The sequence below is a fragment of the Balearica regulorum genome, chromosome 1, assembly GCF_011004875.1.
Source record: "Balearica regulorum gibbericeps isolate bBalReg1 chromosome 1, bBalReg1.pri, whole genome shotgun sequence".
NCBI classification, from domain to species: Eukaryota; Metazoa; Chordata; class Aves; order Gruiformes; family Gruidae; genus Balearica; species Balearica regulorum.
In genome coordinates, this window is record NC_046184.1 from 4,086,464 (window position 1) to 4,111,496 (window position 25,033).

Consider the following 25,033-nt stretch of genomic DNA (forward strand, 5'->3'; position numbering starts at 1 on the left):
TTAAATTGAACACTACTACCTGCTCCTCTTGTTTAGAGGTAACTAGGTAGCTTGTCATGGCACTACATTACACATATAATAACAGCTCTATGTGTGTTTCCTTTTATCACAGATCTTGGGGAGAATACAGTAGCTTGTATTGCCTTTAGCATGACAGTAAGATTTGTAGATATTAAGACAGTACTTAAGGGAAGTACTTATGCTGAAAAGTCATGCTGATTGTCAAATTTGAGGTCTAGGTGGACTTCCCTTTCAGCTCAGTCTCGTAGAGCTCTTAATGATTTTTGCATTCCTGTGTAGCTTAGCATTGTTGTTCACCTGAGATAATCTGGGAATATCTCATTGAATCAGTTTTCACCAGTTTTCTGTCCGGTGCATGGTCTAATCACCTGACAGGTAAAAAAAAATAATAATTGGGTGAAGCTCTTGTGAAGGAGCGTGAAGATGAAATGCAATAACCTGTGAAAGAAAAGGATTTAGATTAAGTGACCTGAAGCCTTTGGACTATAGAGACGGAGTACAGCTGCTTTGTAGAAATAGACTTGGGGTTGAAGTTCACAATTACACAGGTAATTATCGCATTGAAAGAACACTGCATGTTTATTCATATTTAAAATATCTGAGCTTTGGGTGAAACCTTGGCACACAGACTTAGCTGAAAACTGTGTTGGAATCTGGTGGGGGTTTTTTTGTGGGTTTTTTTGTTTCTGTTTTCTATGTTGCTTAAGAACTTAAACCTTGAAGTACTTTGCAAAAGGCTATTTAGCCTTTGTATGCTGTTCTGAAATGTTAAATTGCTCTATTGGTTTTATGTTTGGTGTGCAATAGCTACTAGCTATCTTTACATCTTCATTGTATTCCCAGCTGTACACCTAGTGTTGAGCTTGCGGAGATTTTATTTATGTGAGTAAAGGTGAGCAGTGTATGGCTTGACAACTGCAATTTCCCTAAAAAAAAGTAAAATGAAGTAAATAAAGAGTTAAACAAAGAAGAGGCGCTTTTAACAGCATGTCACTGCAGTTTCAGATAGTTATCACTAGGAGGACACATAGACCATGATATTAAGGAACTAATTGTTTACCTTTTTCATATTAACTGGTTTGGTGCTAGAAAATTATGTGTTGAAAGGTCGCCATATAATAATGTGCTAATTCACATTTTATTTTACTTGAAATTAAAGGAGTTGTGTAATTGACTAAAAAGTAGTACGGTAACATTTGGAAATCTCATGGTGATTACTTTGTCAGTGAATCAGAAGAATGCTTATTCTCAAGGGCCTATGCCAGCCAGTAATAGATGACATTTAGGTAGAAATGATCCCTTTTTAAATCTTTTATTTTACAATTTTGTATTGCAGGAATTCCTTACGCTTTTTTCTGAAATGTTTATGGTGGCTTCTGCTGGGCAGGACGCTATGTAAGATGGATCAGTGGCTGGGATTTGATATGGCATTTGCTGTCATCTTGATTCACGTTAAATCTGTTTGTGATCTTTTACAGTGTTTGCAAATAGCTTTTCTTTTAGTTGTCTGTATGTGTTTACTTAGATTCAGATCTACAGTGTCTGTATCAGGTTGAGTAATATGGAAATTAGTCTAATTGATTTAAATAGTTTGTAGACTGCCCATGTTGCTGAAGCAAGCTGTTACCTAATAAAGATTTCAGAATCTGACTCTATCTGTATAGAATCATTATTGATATCACACATGCAGACAAAGATGATAACTGAAGCATATGCTTTAAATAACATGACATGAGAAAATGAAAAATGGTTTCAAATTTAAAGTTAGTGAAGGATGCAGGAAAATAACACCAGATGGAGAGAAAGAGAAACTAAGACACAGATTATTAATAAAGTGTGATGTGTGACTGCTGTATAGAATATAATCTTACAGGCTTCCAGTGTGTAAAATTCATTGCAACTTCTGTAGGAGTTGCTGTGTTGCATAAAAGTGAAAATGCATCATCTGACTCTTCCAGAGTAATGGCCCTTGAGACTACAAAAAAGAGCACAACCCAGTTTTAAGTGATTTTTTTTGAAACTTAGTAATTGCTTTGCCCTGGTAGATCTGGGGAAGATTGAACAATATCTTAATAAAAATATTATTTGTGAAATGAATATAGTTTTACATCTCTAGGTTCATAAACTTACTTCACTGGGAGACGTTTTCCTCAATCATAGAATCACTCAGGTTGGAAAAGACCTTTAATATCATCAAGTCCAACTGTAAATTGAATATCGAATATTCAATATCGAAGCTTGTTTCTATAGTTTCATGTTGTTAAACTGAACAACAAACCACTAAACCTCCTTTTGATAAAACCTGCGGTCTGGAATTGTTGCATAGATGCTTTATTGAAATCTCTGTGTTTAAACACATTTGTTCACCTTCACCTCATTATCTGTCTAACACAGTTTAATTTTTCACACATTTGCTGGTACTCGCTGTGTTGCTTTCATCCTTATAGCAAAACCTGTTTTTTTTAATTTTCTTGCAGACTATAGTTCCTGTCCATCCCTTTGTATTATCTCAATTCAATTAACTTTATTACTATTTTTCGTGGGAATCAGTCTCTGCTTTGTAACAAAAACTGGGTGTTCTGCATGAGGCACTTGGTGTTGAAAAACAAGGACCCAGCCTTATTCCAGACTGTCAACGGAGGATCTGCGCTGACCCTGCAGACAAGACTGGGCATTCTGCAGATTTCAGGCTGTAGCTGCCTGGATCATTTAATTCTTCATAATTTGAATTGAATTACAAGTTTGTCGAGGCAACCTTTTTTGAAGTGTTGCTGTTTGGGAGTCTGTGGAGATTTTTCTGTATTTTGCAGAACTTTATAGAAGTAGGACCAGACTCAGCAAAGTACTTAAAGGTTTTTTGGTTTTTGTTTTTTTGTTGTTTTGGGTTTTTTTTTTAATAAAACCTACTAGTCTCATCCAAAAAATAGCCTACGATGCTCTAAGCAATGATGGAAGTATGAGCAGAAACACTGTACAATACTACTTGTTATGTCATTAGAGGTCTGCACTATTTTTGTAAATGATTTCGTTATAATGTTGAAAAGTGAGCATAGAAGGTGAAGATGAGATCCCCTATTATTACCCAGAAAGAAGACTATGATCTTTTTTAGTTAGTGGGGAGAATGAGGATGAGACTGCAACACAGAATATTAATTGTGGAATGTTCAAAATTCACGTTGGTTTTTGTTGGTATTTTTATTCTTTTTTTTTTTTTTCCAAAAGTTGGATGAAATGCTGAAGTATCATTTGTACATTGAAGTATCATAGAGAATTGGCTGTTGGTGCTATCTGAGTATTAACACAGATTTATAGTGTCACAGAATATTTGCAGTGTTCTCCAAAGACAGTACTGTGTTGGTAGTGAAGTAAGTTTTTGGTTATTCAGACCCTTTAAATTAGAAAATTACTTGCTACATTACATTGAATTATACAAATCTATTTAATTAGGTTTTTGCTTTACAGTGTAGAAACTTTTAACCTTTGACTAAAGGTGAGTCTTTTGGAAGTCATTCAAGGCGTCACATTAAGATAATGATTCAGATTTCGAGAGTTACCAAAACAGATTAATACTGGGATGTTGTTTTGTGAATAAAATCAAATTAAAATAGTGTCTTATAAATTTGGCTGTGAGACTCACAGATTGACAGCTGATGCAGACTTGGAAGAATGATCAGGGCAGGGGAAGATGGAGGAAGGCAGGAGGTTAAAGCAGGCAACGATCTAATGGGCAGGCACTTGAAGCAGTACAGATGCAGTACTACTGAGAGTATTAGTATTTGTAGTGTAGCACGTTAGGATACTGTATGCATTTACCACTAGGAGTGTAGTCATACGTGAAATCCTAATTTTTGCAGCGTTTAGACTCCATTACAACAGATTTGCTAGACTTGCATTTTGCAGCCTATGAGGTGTTACAAAGAGCAAATCAATGAAGCAGCCTTCTTCCTTCAGCTTCAGAGCTGTATAATACGAACTCAAGAAAAGGATTCTTGGTTGAAATGAGGCATGGGCCAAGGAAGTTCAGACATTACATATCAGCTTTTCTCAGCTGGTTGCCAGGACTGAAATACTTTTCCAAAGTAGTTGCAGGTTTATTTCCAGAGTATACTGAGGATGAAACATTCATCCTTCTCTAATTGGAAGGGGGTGGGGGGGGGAAGTGGCAGGCTTTCTTTGTCTCCACAGATACAAGGATTTTTATGTTACCATTACAGTGAGCAATCAGTTAGATCTGGTACTCGTTTGCTTTGATGTAGAACTACAGGAACTATGTCAGCACTGATGGAAAACACTGTCTTTGCAGCAGTGTATTGCTGATGTTAGCATCATTTATGTGGTAAAGGCAAACAGAATCGGATCGTGGTATTGTAGAGTGGTGTAGGATGTGATGTAGCTTTTCTTATTGCCATATTTCTGCTAGTATAACCCTAAAAGTAAGAAACCAGTTCTGCATGATTCTAACAAAATTTTCATCTCCATTTATCTTCAAAGATTCTAGGGATAAAGCAGAAATCCTACAACTTGCTTTACAGTCACAACAAACCTTGATCAAAGGGTTATTTCAGCTTTTTTCCAGAAGTAAATCTGTGCTCATATTGCTGTACTCAGTAGTTGATAGTTTTTTTCACTATCGTTTACATTAAAACCTTTGTCTCTTCCCCTCCTCTTCCTTTAGTCTTTTTATCTAAAAAATTTTTCCTTGCTAAATGGATTTTCTGATTTTTAAGTGCCACAAGTGGTAGCAGTATTGGGATACTGGATGGGTTTGGGAATGACAATGAACTGTATGTTGTCAATGTTAGAACATAGTCTTTTCTTTTGACCAAAGAGATTTGTTACAACAGGAAAGCAATTTCAACACTTGTGTCTGTCATGTCTCACATAGTCATGTAAATAGCTCTGAGAGCTGGAGCAAAGAAATTAATGTTCTGCTCTCGGACACAAGCTTTACCTGAATCAATCTGATGTTCAATTTTCATAGAGGTCCAGGGTAGAGGAGTTGCATAGAGCTCCTTGGGTTGCAGAAGAGTGTTTTTATACTTAGTTTTTAAAAGTCTAACGGAAATTGTTCAATGCTGTAGTCCACTGTAGTTGGTTTATTGAAGATTGAAGGTAATTGAACCAACATGGGATTGAAGAAGGCTTTCCTATCTATTCATGTGACCTGTCTTAATAGCTTTTAACCAAACAGTGCACAAGTATGTCTGTAGACATTTGGCAGTCAGTATATCCAGAAGCCATTTTCAGGGTCTTCAGTTGTTTCTGTTCATTTGCATTAGCTGGTATCCATTTCTTCAATTTGATAACAAACTTGACATAATCCTCAATTTTAAATTGATATAGAGTGTGGCAGAAAAGAGAGGGAGAACGAGGGAAAGACCAGAGTATTCATCCCTATATACTGTAAATAGAATAGAATGCTTGAGTGTAACTAAATAGAGTAAACGCATGTGTAGAAACAGGAGCTGGAGTCTGTTCAGTGCATGAAGGTCAGTTAAGTGTTTTTTCCAACAGAAACAGTGCAAATTGATGTACAGAAAGAGTTTTCAAACTTGATTTTTTTATCAGTTATCAGAGCTGTTGACCACGAAGGGTGAAGTTTGCAGAGCTTGCTTCTAACCGCAGTAGTGATGAGCTTTAATGAAATTATGTTTCTGTATTTCAAAAGATTTCTTGGAAGAGGAAGGTGACTGACATAAATGTACCCGAACAGGAAAAGAAGGATGTTATTCCTGGTATTGTTCAGGTTTTTTTCTTTTCTGCGGAATACTTGAGAAGCAGTTGAATCACTAACAGGAATGACAAGCTAGGAAGTTTTGAAGGGAGTGCAGTGATCAGACTTGATAGTGCATACTTAAGAAGTCAAACCCCTTGCTGACACCAGATCAAAGTCAGTGAAGTGCATGTTAAAACAGCACAGGTTCTTTTCTGTATCTTTATGTTTCAAGTAGTAATACATAATTTTCATATTCGGTTAAGAAAACTTTGGAGTTGATTTGCATTCGGGTGTTTTTGAGTAGAAAGCACTGCTTTGACTGGTTGGTTGGGGTTTTTTTTGCTTTTTTTTTTTAAACCAAATGCCAAATAAAATCTTCAGAAACTGATCATGAGTAGTACAGTATTTACAAGAGCAGGATTAGGTGTTCTATTCCTCCACATTCTGTTATGTGGGTAGCAATATAGTCTAATTATAAGAAGAAAGCATAAAAGTCAAAAAATGATCGGAGGAGGTAAATTTTTTTTTACTAGATTGATCTAGAATATAATTCCCTATTTGTAAAGACAGGCCTTATAACTTCAGAATGCTTTAGGCTGACCTCCCCCCCACCTATACTATAGTGTGATTGAGAGGTCAGAGATAGCTTGGTTTTGAACCCCTGACATCCCGTTATGCTGTCTGTTTTGCTGGTCATAGGTCACTGCGTTGTCATGGATGTAAAGATTGAGGCAGACTACTATATATTGTGTGTAAGATAAATTGTGATTTTTTTTTACCTGCATTTCATTACTTCTTTCTTTTGTCTAAGGTTCTTGCCTATCCATTGTTTCCTGGTTAGGTATAAAAGACTTGGCAGTTTCAGGAAAGAAAATCAGATGTGATGGTTCATTTCTCTCATGGCATGATGAAATACCATCTTTTCAACAGAGAGAGGTTGTGGTCAGACTAGGAGGGCAGAATATCTTTGTCCTTGGCGTCATTTCCTTGGCTGAAGACCATGGGGTCAGCATGTCTTTAGTATTCTGGGCTTGTGTGTATCATTTTTGATACCAGGATTACAAATCAAATCTTCCTTTTGCCAGGGTTTTTATGTTTTGGACAAGAGCGTGCCTTGGACTTGTTTAAGAGAAGCCTACAATTGCCAACGAGTTTGATATCTCCAGGAACAACAGTGTAGGTGAATGACTATATCTGAGCAGGTCACTCTGGATTCTTTACTGTCAGTGGAGGGCTACCTTAAGAAGTTTAGGATGCAATTCCTTCTTTTCTCATGGAGAAAGTGGATTTAGTGAAAAATCATGCTAAAGGCTCCACTACTTCAGTTAGATGTCCTTTACCTACAGTGGGTACCTAGATAGCTTGTTTAGATGCAGACATCTACATTGTAGAAGTCAAGCAAGGTAAATCCCAATCACGATATTGTGTGGTTTGATTACCGTGCTTTGTAAGAAATCTGGATTTATACAGGTGTGCTGTGGTGTTTTTCTGCAGAAATCTGTAGAATCCAGGGTCTTTTGTCTTCCAGAATGAAATCAATATATGCCAAAATAGGCTTTTGTGGGCAGAATGGAGAATTATTGCTATTTTCCTTTTTTTTATATGGGCGCTGACCTAGAATCTTTCTTGTTTTGTATGAATCGAGCAGTTACAAGGGAATGTAATGGGCTAGAATAAAATGAATCTGTATTGTTAAACTCTAAATATGTAATAGCAGAGTGCTATCTTGGTCATTCTACCATTAAAATCCCAAAGATAATCTTGAGTTTTATTCTGTTCTTGTAATCAAACTGTGCAATGCAGTTGACTGCTGGTCTTAAAATAGTTGTATGGATTGATTAGAGATGGTGAATTACAGGACTGAGTTCTGATGTTCCCAGGTGACTTCGCCATCTCTGAAAATGCTGCCTGCTGTTGAAATAATGAGGGGGAAAAAGTTACAATTGAGTCATATTGGTGAAATTAGTGCACATCAAAACCTTCCTATAAAATCTGTAGGTGCCCTGCTGCAATGGTTAGGCAGGATCTTTCCCATTTAGTGCTTGTACCTAGATGTAAATGTTAGAAAAGACTCAGTTGGAAGGGACCTGCAAGGATCATTCCTTCCAGTCCTTTCACCAGCTTTGTTGCCCTCAAAGGGATGCATTTGGATGCATTCAAGGACCTTCACGTCCTTCTTCAATGGTGGGGCCCAGAACTGCACACGGTACTCCAGGTGAGGCTGCACCAACACTGAAAGCAGCAGGATCATCCCCTCTTTTGACCGGATGGTCCTACTGTGTTTGATGCACCCCAGGATGTGATTTGCCCTCACTGCTGACTTCTGAGCCTGCTGTCAACCAGCATCCCCAAATCCCTTTCTGCAGGGCTGCTCTCCAGCCACTCCTTCCCAATTTATACTTGTGCCTGGTGTTATTCCATCCCAGGTACAGAATCCAGCACTTGGTCTTGTTAAATTTCATCCTATTAATCACAGCCCAATGCTCCAATCTATCTAGATCCCTCTGCAGGGGCTCTTGTCCCTCAAGAGAGTCAACAGCACCTCCCAGTTTGGTATTGTCAGCAAACTTGCTAATGGTGCATTCAACTCCTGCATCCGGATTGTTGATGAATAACTGGCTCTAGGATGAAGCCCTGAGGAACGTCGCTGGTGACCAGTGGCCAGCCAGGTGTAGCCCCACTCACTGCAAGCCTTTGAGCTCTGCCCTTCAGCTAGTTCTTCACCCATAGCACTGTCAACCCGCTCATCCCACAGCTGAACAACTTGTCCAGAATAATGCTGTGAGGGAAAGTATCTAAAATCCAGAAAAACTACATCCACTCCCTCCTTTTCATCCACTGGGTGGTGACCTTATCATAGAGGGATATCAAATCAGTTAAACAGGAATTTCCTTTGGTGAACCTGTGTTGACTTTGCCTGATGATTGCATTGTTCTTTAAATACCTTCCAATGGTACCCAGCACGATCTTACTCGTAATTTTTCCAGGAACTAAGGTTAGACTACCAGGTCTGTAGTGTCCCAGGTATTCCCTTATGCTCTTGTAAATTGGAATAACACTGGCTAACTTCCAGCCAGCAGGGATCTACCCAGACTCCCAAGATCTTTGGTAGATGATTGGGAGGGGTTTATGCACCTATACGGTGCACGGTGTGATTCCTCGTCTCTTTTCACAGCAGAATCAGTGTGGTTCTGCTGATTTGATGGTGGGACTTGTGCAAGGGTCTTCTTCAGTTCTTCACAAGAAGCCAGTGCCTCTTCACTAGCTGGTGTATCTCTGACACATGCTGGTATTTCTCCTTGGCTATTGCTGTTGGTTCTTCTAAAATTATTTTCTGCACGAGTAGATGTCTCTTGCTGATATATAAAATATATCTTATTTTAGATATATTGATGACATGGGTGAGCAGAAGGAAACGGGATGGGGTTGTCATGACTACTGTGATTTTTTTTTTTTTTTAATTTTTGTACTTCCATTTAAAAATATTTTTATCACTAAAATTTTAGGCTTAAAAAAATGGGCTTTACTGATTGTAAATTACCAGTCATACTTCAGACTCCCAGTTCTAGCAGATACAGTTTTTGAAGGCATTTCTTCCAGAAATCAAAAAGGGTTAAACAAAAGAACATTCTCTTGGCAACTTTTATAAAGGAAGATTGGGTTAGTTTAATACTCGTGTAATAGCTGACTACATCTTATTTTCATGTTTACACAAGGGCGTGATTTGTTTCAAATGAGGTGGTTTTGCATAGAATTTCTCTAAAGAAATTTTAAAATGCTGATTTTTTTTGCTTTAATTAGTAAATTTCTGTGAGCTTGCAGCTACTACTAATAACAATAATTTCATTGTTTTGTGTTTAAATCAGTGTAATTCCTTATTTTTCCAGGAGTAGATATTGCAATACTCATACCTTAGTTGTGGTTAGAAATGAATTTCTCTTGTGGAACTGATTCAGGCCTGTAATTACTGTGTAGCAAAGAGAAGATTGAAGTAATTTAAGGTATTTTCAGTCATTCAAGGGGGCAAATTAACTTCTTTATGACTAATCAAGTAAACATATTACTCTAATGCATAAGAGTGGGTGTCTTTTGTTTTCTGGGTACATTTGTTCTTGACCTTTGCATTAGTTGGACCATAAGACAGTAATGCAGGGACGGATGCGGTTCAGAATTTCTGTCCCATCAGTACGATGTCAGCGTTGATCAAAGAGGAATCCTTTTACAGTGAACAGCTCGGGTCTGGCTTATAAAACAGAAGGCAATTTTTGTAAATGGACATGTTTTTAAAAATAGAATTTTTCTTGCTTAAATATATCAGTTCAGGGATAAACCAGGTGATTAGTACCTACATAGTTCCCTACTGGATTTTAGTTGATTTATGCCTCTGGCCTCTCATATGCTTACTCGGCAGTACCAGCAATGTCTGCAACGCTCTGCTTTGATTCCCAAGCTAGTTTTAGCTTGTGTTGAAGATATAACCACATCAGCCCAAGCTGATGGTTTTATCTGTCCTGTTTCAGCCTAACAAACTAGCCCTTGCTGAACTGCCTGTTACGTGAGTAGACTGCCACTTGTCTCCTAGCTAGCTCAAGTTTGTTTTTAAACTGTTGGGCAATCAGTGTTGGATCTAAACAGTAGAAAAAATACTTTTCTGTTGTTCTTTGCTTGCTGGTGTCTCTTAGTATTTTCTGTATGCTTACTGGAGGTTGGTAATTTCAGGTATCCATTTTCGAAGAGTGAAATATCTTTTCTTGTTTTAGGTTATTAGAAACAATGCTGAACGAATTTTTGTGAAACCTAGTTAATATTATTGAACAGCACAAACAATAGGATAAGGAGTCTTGTGTAGCATTGGATTTTGGTGCTGTACTGGTTTACCTCCAGTGTAAGCACCACACAGTTCTTTTTGCTGAGGAGGTTGTGTCTGAAGTGCCACAGCTGAGCCACTTTAAAAGAGCAAACCTACAACAGAGGATGTGAATTTGTAGAAAGTGTAATAGGACTTTAAAGACTCCTGATGGTTAAGATGTTTCTGTGCAGTGTCTTCATTTACAGTGCGTGCTTACAGTTGGTTTTCAAGGTATATAATGCCAAACAGCAGTTAGGTGTGATAAGTGCTGGTCTTGTATCTCCCAGCACTTGTTTCACATCCTGTCTATTGATGGCTGTTCTCCCCACTACCTGACCACAGTTCTCCAATCCATATTCTGTCTCTGCGTGTTGGATTTAAAAGTGCAGTTTGCCAGTGGTGTTGATTAATTCCACTTTGCTGGAAGGCACCGGTCACACAGAAAGTAGGAGAGAATTTAAAAGAATTGTGTTTCCCTGCCCTGTACCTGCTTGCTCTGTTTCTACTTTCCTGACTGATATTGCTGCGTAAGTTAACTATCTGGTGGTTAAATGAGCGTAATCCTTATTTTAAAATGAAAATAGAATTTTGGCAGAAGTTGGCAGGACTAGAAAAATGCTCCTACTTGCCCTGAATGGATTGTTTTTTTCCAGGGGGTGTGTGTATATGACAGAGGCTGAAAAAGAGAGAATAATTATGTGTGGGCACTGGCAGCAGGCCATACTCTTCAGACCATGCACTGTATCATCTCTTCCTCTTCCTTCTTTCATTGCCTTGCAAAATGTATAGGCTTAGATATATAAAATAATACATTTATTTCTATATTGTGTTAAATGAGCTCATCTTAGTCACTCAGCAGTTATGAAATGCTGCCAAGTGCTACACGTCTTGTAAATTTATAGGTTTTTTTTTTTTGCAAAGGACGAAATACTATACGCTTACTGAGGCAGAGAGAAAGCATCTTCCTTCACCCATAACATACTGAAGCATGAAGATGCTGAAAGCCAAGATTTCTAATTTGACCCTCCCACTTTGTGCTTCTGAACGTGCAGATTCCTACTCACTGAGACTGTCTGCTTGTGGCAGGCAAAATTACCATTCACTGCGCTCACAGCTGAGAGTTTTGACGAGGTCGGTAACCAGTTCTAGCACAGCATGGCTCCTTCTCCCTCACCACCAGCTTGGTAGCAAGAACAAGTGAGACTTCTGCTGCTTCCTTTCTAACGAGGTACGAATTCCAGATCAAATGTTAGAGCTTCTTGTTTCTACATGAAGAAATCGGATTCAACCCCTGGATGTGTTCCAAGCAGAGATACCATTAAATTTGACTCTGTTGCTTCCAACTGTTAAAGCGTGCTAATCTGACACAACCAGGGAGAGAACTAAAATATATATATGTTTCAAAGATACGAGGCAGAAGGAACTGTTGAATAATTTAGTCTGACGTTTAGGGTATTGCAGGTCATTATGTGTAACTGTCACTCCCTGTTTTGAGCTCAGCAGCTCATGTTTGAAAAATGAACAGACATTTATTGAAAAGCTTTTTCAGAAAAGCATGCTATCTTGTTTTGAAGTTACTTAGAAATGAAGATTTCAACATCTTAGTAATTTGTTCTATTGATTAAACACTCTGTGCTTTCTTCTTCTTTTTTGTTATCTTTTACTGCATTTCTAACTTGAATATGCCTAGTTCCTAGTTTTCCATAGTTTCATGGGAATTTTAAGCTGGCATAAACTGGCAGAGCTGCTGAAAAAAAGCAGTCCGCTTCCCCCAGTCACTCGTTCTTGCTTTGATTCCAGCTGGCGTGGCCAGAGCACTGGCCCTGGTTCTGGCCTGATCCTTCTACAGCTGTACAGTGAACCCACTGCAGAACCAGCAACAACAAAAGCAAAATCAGATTTGTCCAGGGTCAGGACCAAGATCTGGTTCATAGCACAGCTGTGTGAAGGGTGCTGTTACAAGCAAGGAGGTGGAACAGGAATGGGAATGAACAGTCAGGGATGAGAAGTGGGTGAAGCTGCCTGTTTTGGTAGCTGTCCCAACTGCTGTTGGATGGTGAAACTGCGGAGTTACTTGCAGCTGTTGGTTCTTGGCCATTTTCAGCTAGAAATGATAATGTTCTAATGGTGACTCGTGGTGTTCTGCAGCCAGCAGCGTGTCTCTGTGTCCATGGGTTGGTCCTCACGGTGTTAACACCATGACTTCACAACCAGGTGTACATCAGAACACTGGAATAAAAAATGCAGTTATTTGATGTAGCAAAAACTGTTCAGAAGCAAGTATTGTCAAGGTATTAACATTTGCTTTGTTGATAAATTTTTAGTATCTGTATTGTAGAAATTGGCAACTGATACTCCAGGAGAAAAGGCTTTGGACTGTTTTACTGTAGGGCTTACTTTTTTACTATAGGGCTTATATGAAGAAAATCAGTGTTACCAGTTTGAAAGTGGAAATTCCCAGTATGTCAGGACTGTGTTTAGTAAACATTTTTTCAAAAAATAAACTCAGTCTTAAAGATACAAATTGATACTTACTAGGTAATGGGACATCTTAAGACCTAGCTGTTGAACAATATCTAATACTAAACCACATAAACTTCACAGTAAATGATTTTTTTTTTTTCCCCTCTATACTGAATGTTTGTTTCTCTTATGAGAGCATTTGGAGGAAATCTCTATGACAGCTCTCATGTCTGGAATACTCTATTATAGTTTTTGGTAAGAGGAGAGCATTGTCAACCTTTACAAATCTGAGAGATGTACATTATGCTAGTTGTCTGTGCTTCCTTTGTAGTCTGAGGAAGGGTGCAGTTTTCTGAGAGAGAGAAGGAAAGACACGGAGCTCTGAAGAGGTCCTAGGGACAAGTCAAACCCAGCAATACAAGATTATCCAGTCCGGGCAAGGGAGTGGCTTCAAACCTATGCTATCACCACAAAACACGGTGAAGTTTGTCGCTGTGCATGCATGCATAGCTTTGAACTAGAAAGTCAGAATATGTACCAGTCTTCTGTGGCATCACACACTGATGTTCTCTATATAAGGAAAAAAATGTCTTCCAGATACTGCTGAAACTGTAGACCAATTTTTATTTTTTTTTAAGTGCTGTCAAAATACTTCTTTTTTTTTTTTTTTTTGGTTTGCGTTTAATTTTACCAGTAACTTTTACTATAGTGAAAGTTGTTACATAAAATGGTGTTACATTTTCTTCCCAAAAGATTCCAGTACTGTTTAGGCAACAGTGCTGAACAGATGAAGCATATAGTCACTATTTCTTACTATTTAGTATGCTGATTCCATGTCTCTTCTGGCAGCACAGAAGACTAAAAAGTCTTGAGACTAAAAAGTATTCCTTCTTCTTTCGAGAGATTAATTTGGTTTTGGATAATCTGATTGTGTATTAATTCATCAAGATATCATCTTCATGCGTTCTAGCTGGTACAGATCCCATTTTACACATGGGAACTGATAAACACACTTGGAGAGGCCTGTTTTGCAAGAGGAATCTGTTCTTTATCCTTCCATTTTTGCTTAGGAGCTCCTAACAGCCCTGTTCATCAGGGCTGTTGCCACCACTTAAGTGGAGAGCAAGGAAATCACTTCACTTAAGATCTGACTGATAACCAGTGTACATTCAACTCAGAAACTATTTTAAAGTGACCATCTGATTTTTGGTTATTTTAAAGGAAGCTCCTTGAAGCTTCCCAGCCGTAGTTGTCCTTAGGATGTTCTACTGCTGCACCTCTTCTTCAGTTGTCTTTGTTTATACCTGACTGAGCCTCCCAGCTTCGTTACCCATCTTCTCATTTCCCTTCATATAGTTGCTGGTTGGCATGTGTTCTTGAGCAGTCATGTCCCAGGCAAAGTGTCTTATGTCCTGATCATTCTTTTTACATCTATTTTGTATAATTCTTTTATTGAATCTGGGCAAAACATTCTTGGGTGAAAATTTTCTGGCCACCTGTGATTTTATAGGGGAAATTCCCATATTTCTAATTTAAAACTCTCACTCTTAGGTTTTTATTGAAGACAGAAAAGGGTATCTTTTCTGTTCTTTCTCGTCTTTCAGTATGCATTGTGCAGATATGTATTAACCTGGTAAAGCTGTAAAATAGCAAAGTTGTGATGATTATCACTGAAGCTGGAATACTTTAAAGAAGGCTTTGCAGTCTGATTCAGATGTTTGTACTTCAAAATAATTTAAGATGCGTTTTTATTTACCAAACACTTGCAATTAAACCTTAAAAAAACCACCACAGTAAAGAGCAAATAATTTTCTTCACAACATAGGGTCTTTTCTTTCTTCAGAAATCTCTGTGAAAAAATGGGATTCTTGCCAGCCATAAGAGTAGTCAGAAGATTGCTGCTTTTTTTCCCCTCATTATATTTCAACTAGTAAACCATACAAAATTATTGACAAGCTTTCTCAAAAAAGCTATCCAGGTTTGACACATCTTGCTAAAATAACATTTAACTTGTTTTCAGGTGGAAAATAAAGAACATAAGAAGGGATGATCAGTAAACAGTGCTGAAATAAACTTTTTTTAAAGAAAGACTCTCAAATGATGAATTGTTTCTGGAACCTTACTCAACTGCATTTGGAGTCAGTGGGAGGCTTTAACTTTATTTTCCCAAGAGGGCAATGAGACTCGCTCTCACTACAGTGCCTCTCTGCTATTGTATATATGATCTACAACATAGATGTTTTAAATACATTCAAAACATAAAATTAAAAGGAAGTCTCATACTTGGTAAAAGCTGTCTAGGTGCCTCCTTCAGATGCTAAAAGTACAATTACCAAGAGGACATCAGCTTTCTAGTTCACTAAGGAATGTGGTTGTTGCTGTGTATCAGTTTTGTGCATAGCAAATTTTGAAGACTTTTTTAAGAGAAAAGAAATTGTAACTAGAGAAACCACAATTTTAAAACTAATGATCATGAAGTTTGCCAAACCTGTTAATTTAGCTGTGGATGAAACAACAGAACAAAGAACTTTGCACTAAGAGGCATGGTTGTAGCTTGAATGTACCTTACCGACATAAAATAATCAGGAATTTCCAGAGAGGAAAAAGGGAATTAAGTTCTCGGATCCGGTTAATTAAGGCTCTGGCAATCTGACCTTCCTTGGTCCCTTTTGAAAACCTCAGTGTGGGATGCATCATGAATGTCGTTGGAATTACTTGTATCTTTGCTGGCTCAATGGGAGGAAGGTTCCCTGTTGAGCTGTCCTGGTTGCTCTGTTTGCGTTCCCTGAGAGCATCTGAGCATATTTTGGAGGGCAGCGGCTTTTCAGAGGCAGGGGTAGAGACCAGTCGGAAAGGAGCCTGCATCAGGAGTGGAGACGAAGGAGGAGAAAAGGAACAGTCTCAGTAAATGCTCAAATGTGAAACAAAAGACTTTCCTTCAGGGATGCATAGGGATTATGCAAAATTAGATTGTTAATGGATTGAGAACAAGCTTGAAAAAAACCTGAAACCACAGTGGACTAGGGGAGTTACTTAAAAATCTTTTGTTCATCTTGCTTTTAGTTTTACTGTTCAAGAGTTCCATGTTTTATGTATTTTTCTAATAACACTGAGCTCTGGAGTTTACAGTGCTTTTGGTGTTCTGATGATGCTCGCTCTGAAGAAGGGTGCAGGCAGCTCCTCCAAGCGCTTGGCGACTCAGGGTCTCGTAATGGTGGTGTTAGAGACAAGATGTGAATCTGAAGGCAGCCCTAGGCTTGGGGGCTGAAGCTGGAAGTGAGCAAAGACATATGTCCTCTGAAGACTGAGACAGAAGATTTTATTTTATTTATGTTTTGAAGAGAGATTGGCACAGAAACATTCCCTCAAGTGTAGAAAAGAGCTGTGGAGAGTGTGACATCCCTTTCTTCAAAGGATTGGCCAAAAAGTCAGCTAGTGGAGCTCCTTGTTGATCCAGGTGTCTTTGTAGCACCTGACAGGGATAAAGGTTACAGAACCTAAAAGAAATCAAAGAAGTCAGGCATTGGATTAATTATGTGGCTCCAATGTGTGACCTTTGTAGGGAGCAGCAGGACAGTCCGGGAGCCCAAGAACAATGTCAGATCACTAGGTAGGCAGAGACTGAACTGGGACTGAGAAGCTTGAGCAGGAGGAACATGGCAAAGATAAGCTTCTCAATGGGTAGGGTTGCTCACAGGAACAGAATATCTGAAGAGTATGTGTTAAAATGAATACATTTAACATAAATGCATCTTTCAAGGTTTCTAAAATGTATGAAAAAGAAGCTGGCAAGACCTCTTTTGCAGCCTTTGAAATTATTTATGTGCTATGGAATGATGAGGATAGGGAAAAGATGCAGTAGCTCCATCACCTACTATAGGCAAAGACTCTAGAAGTCAGCTTATTGAGAGATACCTTTAGAAGGGTGTAGGATTTAAACCAACGTAGAAGAAGCCTTGCAACACAACTTTGGAATAATCTCAGGATGATACTGCTCTGAGACTAAGGCAAATGAAAATGAGAGGCATTGGTGCCTGTTGAGAACTGGATGTCCTGTTTCTGGAAACCTCTCAATGGATTAAAAGGACTAACGCTGGGGAATTGGTTGTGTACCAGATTTCGTCTGGAACAATGACAGATTAACACTCTGAATTGACATTGTAGATAAAGTTGTTGTGTCCACCCTATGAGAAGCAACAAAATAAGATTATGAGTACAGAGTGAGATGTGCTTGAGAGTAGTGTCAAGATACCTGAGGCAGGGAAGAAAAAAAAAATAATCTACCTTTCCTCAAAAAAAACCCTAGTTTTGATAAAAGGGTCATCTTGAGTCTTTGGAGACTCAGTCTGTCAGAGACTCAAGAGAACTGGGAAGGAGAAAGGCTTTCTTCTGCATTAACAGGACATGCATGAAATTTTATCCGTAACCGTAAAGAGGAGGAACAGAGCAAAAGCTCCCAATATTCCACAGTATTTTGGCATGCCACTTCTGCAGGGAGAACCCCTACAAGATGCAAAACAAACCTGATGGATTGAAAGGGAGTGTGATGGGTTGATCTTGGCTGGACACCAGGTAACCACCAAGCTGCTCTATCAATCCCCTCCTCAGCAGGACAGGCGGGAGAAAATAAGATGGGGGGGAAAAAACTCATGGGTCAAGATAAAGGCAGTTTGTTAAAGAAAAAGCAAAGGTTGTGCACAGAAGCAAAGGAAAACAAAAGATTTATTCTCTACTTCCCATCAGTTGGTGATGTCCGGCCACTTCCTGGGAAATGGGGCTTCAGTAGGTGTAGTGGTTGCTCCAGAAGAGAAGTGTCATAAAAAAGAAATCCCCCCCCACCCCCTCATCTTTATCTGCTGAGCATGACATCATATGGTGTGGAATATCCCTTTGGTCAGTTTGGGTCAGCTGTCCTGGCTGTGTCCCCTCCCAGGATCTTGCCCACCCCCAGCCTACTGGTGAGGGGGGTGAAATGTTAGAGAGGTAAACTTGATGCTCTGTGAGCACTGCTCCACATTTGCCAAAACCCTGATGTTGACAATACGCCAATACAAAGCACAGCACTATGGGGAAAATCAACTCCATTTCAGCCAGAGCCAGTGCAGGGAGACAGGTTGCCTCTTCCAGAGGACGGAGGTTTGATGGCAAGTGTGCCCTGGGCTGGTGGGACCACTGGGGAGTTGAGAAAACTCGAGCTCATCCTAAGTTGCGTCCAAAAACAATTAAACAGGTCTTACTTCTGGAACTGCTGGGGAATGAGGGAAACAAAAATGCCTGTTCTTGTCAGCTCGTCTTTCAGAAACCTTGCTCATAAATGGGGAAGTTACGTGACTGAAAAGGATGTACAGGAGGAAGCGAGGAGAAATTACAAAACCGACTAGGAAGGAGGCAACCTGCATAGGTCTGCTCTAAGTGTGCTTTGTCCTTGGTGGGATTTGATGAGGGAGGGAAGAAGGGAGAGAAGGAAAACTATTTCCTACGCTAATTTTCAATCAAGCAAGTGGTTAAAGAAGGCAAGAAATTGGGAAGGCAGCAGTACCATTTGGTGATTATTCAGGAAGTTAAAAGATGAGTTTTAAGTGGTTCTGAGGTTTGCTGTGACTTTGAAAGTGCCTACGAGGAGCAGAGTCCTAGAAGCAGGGAGGACTGTGAAATGGGTAGGGATAGATGCATAAGCAGTTTTTTCCCTTGGGACCAAAGCAGGCTACGTGGTGTTTTCTACAAGTCAGAAATGTACTGAGTTGTCATGCTGAGAGCAAGTCTGAAGGAGAGGACCTGGAAGGACAAAGTGGGCACTGGGGAAATTGTTTATAAACCCTTTCATTTCTGTTACCTTGCTTTATTTTTTTCCTTTGGTGAAATAAACACGTAATTTACTCTACTTCTGGTAAAACTTACCTCTAGAACGAACAAACATTCTTGTGGCCTTTAGATGTCTCATTATGGAAAGATGCAGGCAAATCCACCTCCATGGTGCTGTCTTACTTGAGGTCCTGCCGGGCAATTTGTTCATACTCCAAAGCAAAACACATACGTATTTGAGTGAGGTCTTGAGAAATCATTGTAAGCTATCTTTCATGAGACAGCTGCTGGGTGCAGGTGTGACTATTTGCATGATTGATAGTTTTGGTGAAAATTATTTTTTTAAGGCTTACTGTTAACCTGTTTTTGTTAACAAAGTGAACGTGAGAAAACAAAGATTTTTGAAAAATTGAAGTTCATAACTTTGACCAGTGACAGAAACTGTAATTAGGTTTTGCTTTGGTTTGGTGTTTTGTTTTTGTTTGTGGGTCGTTTGTTTTTTGTTTTTTTTTTTTTTTTAAGTGCAAATTGTCAGCTTTTGAAATAATGAGAAATCAGGGAAGGGAAAATCTTCTGTACTTTTAGACAAGCTATATGAATGCAGAATGAGATGCTTTGCTAGGCTTTTAATTGTGTTTTAAGCAAACAAAACTTTCCTAGTTTTAAAGGCTAAATAAAGTTTGAAGCAATTTGCTTTATGATACAAAATACAGTGATTCAGCATTCTTGATGAGAGCTATTTATAGTTACTCTATTTTTATTCAAGGAAAAACAATAGCACAGAATTTCAGGCAGTTTGACCAGACATTTAGGAAGGTCTCTATTGAAGCTGAGGAAAATCTCCTATTGCCTGATCTTGAAAGCTGAACTCGTGAGCTCCTTCAGCATCAACATTTTAGTGCTGTCCTCCGGAAGGTGAAATTCGGTGCTGTGCTGGAAAGCTACATAATCAGTGTTTCCCTGAAGCCTAGTTTGTATCCACTGTTAAGGAGCTATCAACAGTCATTGTATTTTATTTTTGAAGAATTGAGCAATATAGCTAATCTCTGTTAATTTTAATTATCTCTTTCAGGTTTTCACGGCTGTTCTGTTACTCTGCTGCAGCCAACACGGATCCAAATGCCGTGGCTACAAAGGCTTGTTACTTTCTCATGCTGGATCCCTCAAATCCAAGAGCTACTTGGCAGTTTCCAAGGCAACCACCTGTGGAATAATTAAAAAGGATGAAGTGTTAGTGTGCCAGATATAAGGAATTCTTGCCTGGAGAGAGCACTTCATTTTCACGTGTCTTGAAGAATCAAATGTGTTTCTGCCAGCAAAGTTAAGGTAGTACAATTAAAAAGTACTGATTTATTTTCTGGAGGTACTGAAAGTTTGAGTAGGAGCAACAATCTTTATATGACTGCATACTATTTACTTAAGAAAACTACCATGGATCCTTCTATGTTAATTTTTTGGGTATATTTACACAGAAAATCCAGGAGAAAGATGACGATGGAAAGGCAGTGTGGGTGAACAGTATTTTGTATCAGTAAAACAGTTGCATGCACTGTTTTGCGCTTTATGCCGTCTTTCCTCACAGATGATTTTAAGTTGGTAAGGACTAAAATGGAGCATACATTAGTGGGAGCATAAATATAGGAAGTGCTGCCTTGATGCCAAGTACACTGAGATTTCTTTGGCATTCAGTGAAGTGATAGATATAAAAGGAATGTAGGAGTGGGCTCACTGCAAAATGACAGAATCCAGGATCGATCTTTATCCCAGAGTTTAAAGGGTATGCAGTGATTAAGTTGATGTTGAAACTGAGCTGATAATTGGGTTTAGCTTGTTTGGTGAAGCACCAGCTAAAAGCATTTTGAAGACCACATTCCCAGATTCAGAGCTGAAATTGCATGGTGGAGCAACCAGAAGGTAAGCAAAAGAACTCTGTTACAATAACAAGGAATAACAAAATTAGCAAATTTGGTTCTGGAAGTTTGAAATGTTGCTACAAAGGTTTATGGTAAAGCTGTTAGGCTTTAGATAACTGGAGGAGTTCTTGAAGTATAATATGTTACTGGATGTATCTGCTTGTTATATCTTCCTTCTCTGCCAGTCATTCAAATATATTTGAATAGAAAAATACTATTCATTTCTGACAATGAAATTAAGAAAGCCACATTAACGTTCTTCCCATAGTCCAAATAAGTGTTCAGTTAAGTCTGGTTACCTAGCTTGATGCTTTTGTATAGTTAATTTTAGGCGTGATGCTTTTGTGTAGTTTATTTTAAGCAAAAAAATGATTCCTAAATTTTGAAGTAGAAATATTTGGAATGCCATCTGGACTTTACATAATAAATTTTTACTGCCAAAATGTTTGTGGGATTCTGTTGGGATGTGGATGGGATTTTGCATTCCATCCCTTCCACAGCACAAGAGGATCATTGTTTTTAGATACGGTGGGTCCAAGAAGAAATAAGAATTGCATGATGGCAGTTTTTTGATGTGAGGAAGTACAAGTAGAACCTATCCAGTAACCAGTTACCTTTTACAGCAGTTACAGAATTTCGGAAGCTCAACTTGTAGGTACCAACTGAGTTCAGCTGCAATTTTCAACCATAATACTTGATTTCCAGTTCATTGGTTCGTTGTAACCATGGCTTAACTGCCAGATTGATTTTCTTTTTGAAGTAATTCTTCAGGCTGTTCAGTTCCTTTCAGTATAGAGCTGAGGAAAATGCTTTTGGAGACATACTGTTTCCACATGTGAAAGGAGTACGCTGGCAAATATCTACACAAAGCATAGTGAAGATGATACAAAATTGAGACACAGTGCAAGTTGAGTAAGGGTAGTCAGTGTCTGTGGATCCAAATCTTTTGCTTTCCAAGAAGCAGAAGTAACTCAGGTGGAAGTGGATAGTTGTGAAAGAGCACGTGTGTGTATTTGTGCAAGACTAATGTAATAGCTAGGTAGCAATCACGTGAAGTAGTGCATTATTCCCAAGAGTGTACATAGAGAAGTTAATCTCAGACAGCCCTAAAAAAACATACTAAATACGTGAAAGTACCTCAGATTTTCTGTTTTACCTCAAATGCAAGGGATGGGATTCTTCTCGTGAAACTTAGATTTCCAGGTCCTGCTGAAGCAGGTGGTGAAAAGCAGGTAGGATGAACAGCTTCCTGAAGGTACCTATTCCAGACCTCCTTGCGGGGGATTATTTGCTTCTAGAAAGGAACCTCTCTCTTTCCATTGATGGTTCAGCCTGGACCACTCGTTTAGCCTAGCTGTCTAACTTTGCAGAAACTTTTCAGTGTGTAATTGATGTATTTATATGTGAAACTCATGTATGCTTTTCCCCCTGTAATTAATTCCCTATGCAGAGCTTCCCATGCTAAGTGGAGTTGTACTTGATTACTGGTACAACCCACTTACTCATCCTCCTTTTCCCAAATCGGACATTTGGCCCTGGCATTTTTTTCAGACTTCATATACCAGCCTGTGGATAAGTATCAAGGATACTGGAGAGCCACATAGTTTGTTAACATAGTTTCTAATAGAAATAAAAACATGCATGCTAAATTTAGGCAGCTGGACTGTGTGAAAGAAAATACAGTGGCTAGGCAGAATTGATTTCTGATGTTCTGAATATAGCTTATGTTTTAATAATCTTTATCCCTGAGATGTTTTACAGGACTGAAGGGGAGTAGAAAGTTAGGAGCAGTGATTTGTTCAGTAATTTTAATTCTTTAAAGTGATTCAGTACGTTGCAACATAGAAGTTGTTTTTGCAGCCTTGGCTATTAAGAATTAGTGCTATGTGCACCCATAAGAAGTAAAATTTTCTTTGTACTCCTCTTTCTGTAACAGAGGATTTATGTTATGCTCCATGTTGGAGTAATTTGATGTCTTTTTAAAAAGAAAAAATGGGAAATAGTGATACAATAATTCTCTTAAAGATTATTTTGATACAGTGATTTCTTTTTCCCCCCTATTTCGATACCATGAGAACAACTGTATCAAAAGAGTCAATTACAGTGTGGTGGTCTAAGTGTCATTAAAATATACATTAGTTTTGTTGGGTAAATAGCACTGTTTCCTGGAATAGGTAACACTTTCCTCTTGTTGCTTGGAAATTCAGGTAATTTTTCAGGTTGGGATTTTTCACAGGGAGTTTTTCCTTAGCAAGAGGAGCTAGAATAAAAATGTAGAGGAAATACAGGGAAAGAGTGATAAGCAGCAGTTAGTGGAAGAGAACTCAAATAACAAATGGACCTTTTTGCGTAGACTTTATTTTGGAGACCTGAGCCCTACACCTCTGGAAGTTTTAGGGTATATCAGGCTGGGCAGATGCATCAAGCGTCTTGCAGATGGAGTCATGCACTTCATTCAAAAAGAGAAGCACAATATACTTTATTCATATAAAACAGTGAATTAACAAAGTTCAACAGTAAATGCCACAGTGGTTTAACAAGATTTGATGGCAAGGTACACTTGATTATTTACTGCATAGAGACCCTCCTGTTGAGTCATGAGGTTCAGAAGGGACCCCCTCACTTTCTAAACTCCTCAGAGAAGAGTGTAGGTATGGCTGGATCCAATCCTAGTCCCAGACTTGGTCAACAGTTTATATCTAAAGGATTATATATGCACAATCACTCCTTTATATCACTTACATAAGATTTCAAATTTTAGCATGCTGTCAGTCACTTGCTGAGGATCTGTTGCGGCAAGGGGTCTCTCAACCTCGAAGAGTAACCTTCAGAGGTGTCCCCGCTCAAGGGGAGATCCTGGGGTGCAGCCCACTGCCATGCAGGAGACCTCAGTGGGCTCTGGGCCGTCTACTTATAGTGTAAGATGATTGACTTATAGTCATATTTACATAGCAGCATGACGTTCCAGACAGCCCTTGGCTGCTATGATGCCATCCATCCCCCAAAAGCTGGCCTAAGCTGGGTGTAGCCATCACAACCCCCACTGGTGATGATGGCTTAAGGTGTCTCTGTGTGAGGGGAACACACTGCCACAGCATGTCATTAAGATGTCATGGGAAAGATTTTCACCTTCCCAGAGAAGAGGAAGGATAATATCTGGAAATACTGGTCACTGGGACACTGTGAAGTTGTGTATCTTAAGGTTTTTAGAACTGTATCTTAACTCTCTTCAGATCTCCAAGGAGCCAGACAGCAAAAATCACCTGTCCAAAAGTGACAATGTTTTCCAGGGTGTATTGATACAGGACACTATTTTTGCCTATCAGTACCACTATAAAAATGTGAAACTCCAATAAAATGTGCTATACTCCACTGTATTGTGCAGAGTCTTCTGAGTGACCAGCCACTGCTCTAAGAGCAGTTACAGTGACAGCAATCACACCACCCTTTCAGAATGAGAACTATTTTGCTGTACTTAGGTGGATGAATTGTTTATGGGGATCAAATCAGCACTGCAATTTTAATGGTTTTGCAAATAGAATTCTCTATGAGATGATAGACCTTATCCTTAGTCACAAGATCCCTTTCTCCTTGCCGGCTATTACTGCTCTGTGTTTCGGATATGCTTTTTCAGTGTAGTTCAGAGAACTTTCCCTGACAAACTATGCAAAAAGTCTAGAGTAGAATAAAGGTCAGTCCACTTCATTGTCATTCTAGGACCACTTTGGTCCTCTTCGGAATCAATGAAATAACTAAGAATTTTTTTTTTAGTAGTAGAGTCGTTTTTATTAATCTGTTTAGAACTCCCCATTTGTGATTTGAATTTCTCATGTTAGGTTGTATAGCTTATTTTTAATAGCAAGAGGAGGAAAATAAAGACTTCAGAATTACAGAATCATATTTGGCAGAGAGGTGGAATGTGGCTTTAAGTTGCTCTCTACAGTGAATGTTTCGATAACAGGCAAGGAAGAGGTGCTAACGCTAAGTTCTTCAGGATATTGTACCCATGCTAGACAAAATGACTTAGAGAGGTAGTGAATGTTAGATTAGAAGAGCAGCTGTTCTCGTACACCTGTCTAGAGCAGTAGTTTGTCTCCAGCGATGGCCAAAGGTGGGTAACTGAGGAGCACAGGAACAGAACAAGAATATAGAATATTCCTGCATGCTCTCTGGACATCTGTAGTACAGGAGTTTACTGAGCTGGATGCCTCTTTCACTACGTTTTCTGGACTTGTCTTTGGAATTTGTTAAATCTCCCTTTCAAGCCAT

General features: G+C 38.9%; 1 long non-coding RNA gene across 4 annotated transcripts in view; it reads left to right on the plus strand.

Annotated features, from left to right (window-relative positions):
• The window catches only part of LOC142602637 (uncharacterized), a 125,204-nt gene that overhangs the window by 18,710 nt on the left and 81,461 nt on the right, over positions 1–25,033 (plus strand). For all 4 annotated transcript variants that reach the window (XR_012836389.1, XR_012836418.1, XR_012836397.1 and 1 more), the window contains exon 2: positions 19,924–20,177. This is a non-coding gene — a long non-coding RNA (uncharacterized LOC142602637). The remainder of the gene's footprint in view (positions 1–19,923; positions 20,178–25,033) is intronic.